The 3676-nt window shown below is 36.3% G+C and overlaps 1 non-coding gene across 1 annotated transcript; it reads right to left on the reverse strand.

Moving 5' to 3' along the window:
• Positions 1–2786: 2786 nt before the first annotated feature.
• On the reverse strand, positions 2787–2860 carry TRNAI-GAU. Its single transcript has one exon. It is a non-coding gene; the product is annotated as a tRNA-Ile (tRNA).
• Between the last annotated feature and the right edge of the window lie 816 nt (positions 2861–3676).

Below are 3676 nucleotides of genomic sequence, written 5' to 3' on the forward strand. Positions count from 1 at the left end.
ATTCTAAGGTTTAGTTCGATATGAGCTAGTAGAGGGACCTAATGAACCTACATCTCATGGGCTCCAACGATCCGAGATTAACCGGCTAAACTCATTAACCTTGTTAACGAACATTCGTTCACTACTAGGACACTCCATTGTAGCCTAGTTGTTGCACTCCCCTCACTATAGATATATTTCTGTCCATTTGATATAACCATAATTAGTAAGTCGATCCTTCACAGGTTGATCGTAACTAAAGCTGGGTCAATTTACAGTTTTACCCCTAAAGTTACTTTTTGTTCCTTAAGTCCCACGGATCCTCTAATGAACAATTGGTTTGTGGTTCAACCACCAAACCGAATCCCTCTCAGGCCAATGAGAGGGTGCGACTCCTTGTTCAAGACTTGGAGTCAGTACTTAAGGGAACAACCTCTCTACTATCCCTAAAAGTGGGTAGGTGTGAATTCCATCATACACCCTATGTCCTCAACTATTCACCAAGTCTTACCCTTAAAATGGGAGGCTTATTGAGTCGACGAACTCGGGCCACTCTCACCCATGCAAATCTAAGGATAATTTCGAATAAATAGAAGTTCATAGTTAGCTCAGGATTAAGATCGAGTTACCTAGGTCATAAATGAAAAAATCAGTCTCAATAGTAAACGACATTATAAAGTGAGAAAGGTTTTCTTCATGGTCCGATCTTATGCAATACTCATTGCATAGGACGCTCCCACTCACATGTCTCCAGATGTACAATTTAGTGATCACATTGTTTATATCATATACAAAAGTGGGTCGCATCCATAGTGTCCCCAAAATAAGGTACTCAGCCTTATCCCGGTACTATAAACCATTTTGACTATATACTTGAACTTGATCCACTCTTGTGTCTCTACATATAGTTCAAGTAATCATACTATAGCCAGAGTTTTCTTAGTTTATTGGATTTAGATTAATGATCGTAACATTCACTTTATTCAATAGCAATCTTTACTAAATAAACATCAATAATAACTTTATTGAAAACATAATATGTTTTTGTTTACAAACTATGAGTTTTAGGACATAAAACAACACATTTGGGGTATGCCCAAATAAAAAATAAGCTTCAATTTATGTTTAACACTCAGAGAGCAATATAGGTACTGTCAATATACTTCAAACACCTTAAAAGGGAAACCTAAAATCAATTAGGCTCAAAGTTGCATTTACATTTTATTTCAACGACCCGAAGCTACCCCTAAAAATTACTAAAACATTATAACTCAATTCAAGGGTTTTGATCCAATAGAAAAGGTTGGACCATAATATTACCTATGAAATCTAATCGAGAATGCTTGATTAAGACTAAGTAACAACGTTAGAAAACTCAAAGATACCCTGAAAATGAACTAAAAAATTATAATTCACTGAAAATTATTAAAACATTATAACTCAATTCAAGGGTTTTGATTCAATAGAAAATGATGGATAATCTTACCCATGAAATCTCATCAAGAATGCTTGATGATTAGAAATCACGAACCTCCATAATAGTATAATATTGTCCATGTTCAAAAATAAGTTCTAATTGTTTTACTTTTGGTTCTGTAAAAGGCAACACACCCTAGACATCACACCAATGAAAATAGTAATTCTTACGTATAACAATAAGCAGTTAGGATGGCCTATTGGCTTGTTGGATTCATTCCCCTTTCCACACCCTATTGGCTTGTTGAGTGGGCATCATTGTATTGTCTGAAATGATTCTCACATAGGCTTGTAGTGGGATTTATTTGAGTTATTGGTGCTACTGAAGGTGTGCAGCCTAAGGTAGCACAACTTAAGGTGCGTCCGCCCTAGTCACTAAACCTTCACGAGGTGGGCTATCTTCACCTCCACCTTTTCCTCTACCTCTAATACAGGGTAATCTCCTTCCTCGTCGTTCTTTTTAGTGTCCTTTATGTGGCATGATGCTAAAACCAATATATAATTTCTGAAGTCTATATCTCTCTAACATAAATTGCATCATATCACGTATAATCACAACATATAATTTAGTAAACATGACATATTCATAAAAGTACAACTAGGTAGAACATAATGCTTCCATAAATCATATAGTTAGAGCTTCACATATTTGATACTAAATTACATTCAATATTAGTAAACAAAAAAAAGTACATGCAAATTAAAGACATTTCTTTATCTTATCTTATACCAGACATACCTGTTGGTGCTAGGACATCGATGGTGAAATCATGGAACGTGGCAAGCCTATCTCGTAGGCAAGTCTACCGAATCTATAACCTAGAGCTCTGATACCAACGGTAACGACCCTAGATTTCTATTAGCCTAAAGTTGCCACCGTCATCATATCCTATGCTCTTATACGAAATTAAGCATTTAAACTTCATCTTAAAATAGTGTCATGGACTTACTCATTTGAAAGCATCTTTAAAACAACATAAAGAAATAGTAACTAAAACCATTAAAACATCAAAGAAAAAATGCCCTATACTAACCTATGCCTAAGAAAATTAAATACAATTATTCTATGCACGTGTCATTATCTCTATTTGTGATGTCCTCGTCAATTGTATAGGGGTTTCTAGCCCTTACCTAAAATAGAAGTAGCACAAGGCTTGTCCGTACTAATCATGAAGGGGTTACAACAAGTCATAACATAATAAGCAAATATAACAATCAAAAGGTATGACACTTGTAACCATCATCACTAGGCATGCGCCGCTGCTGAGCTCACAATTAATCAAACAAGTCACCTCTAATTTACCTTCAATTCATGGTAAGCTTATTCCCAGCACTAGAAGGAGGGTTTGAACCTTCGACCTTGTGGTTATCAGCCACACACTCTAACTAACTGTGCTATTCCAGGTAATTATTTGTAATAGTTCAAGCCCACCACACCCTTATAAGGAATGTTTCATCTCCTCTCCAACCAATGTTGGATCTCACAATCCACTCTCCTTGGGGGCCAGCGTCTTCGCTAGCACACCACTTTGTGACTAACTTTGATAGCTTTTGTAATAGCCGATGACTAACTTTGATAGCTTTTGTAATAGTCGATGACTAACTTTGATAGCTTTTGTAATAGCCGAAACCCACCGCAAACAAATATTGTCCATTTTTGCCCATTACGTATCGTCATCAGTCTCACAATTCTAAAACGAGTCTATTAGGGAGAGATTTCCACACTCTTCTAAGGAATGCTTCGTTCCCATTTCCAGCCACTAAAAAATATTGTCCATTGTTTCCCATAACAAATCGTTGTCAGAATCACAGTTCTACAACACGCTACTAGAGAGACGTTTACAAATACTCATAAGTTATTCTTCATTCTCTTCTCAAACCGATGCGGGATCAGAGGGCGTGGGTTCAAATCCCACGTCTGATAACTCAAATAAAGGTAAAATAAATATACAATTATCACGACATGATTTTCCAAGATCTAAGAAATTTAGTGTTCTTCAAGTTTACCCTTACGCCCGAATCTCAAGGACACTGTGATTTTCTGTACCGCTTGGGTGCATAAAAAATGTGAGTTGTGAGCCTCCAACAATATCCCATTCCTTAATTCCTCAATTGTTGGAATATATAGGCGTCCTTGACATAACCCTTCAAAGAAACTTTCTACTCGACCTACTATTAACTACCTCATAATATATATATATATTTGGTATGTTTTGGTCTT

The sequence above is a fragment of the Cucurbita maxima genome, unplaced genomic scaffold (assembly GCF_002738345.1).
Source record: "Cucurbita maxima cultivar Rimu unplaced genomic scaffold, Cmax_1.0 Cma_Scf00245, whole genome shotgun sequence".
Lineage (NCBI taxonomy): Eukaryota > Viridiplantae > Streptophyta > Magnoliopsida > Cucurbitales > Cucurbitaceae > Cucurbita > Cucurbita maxima.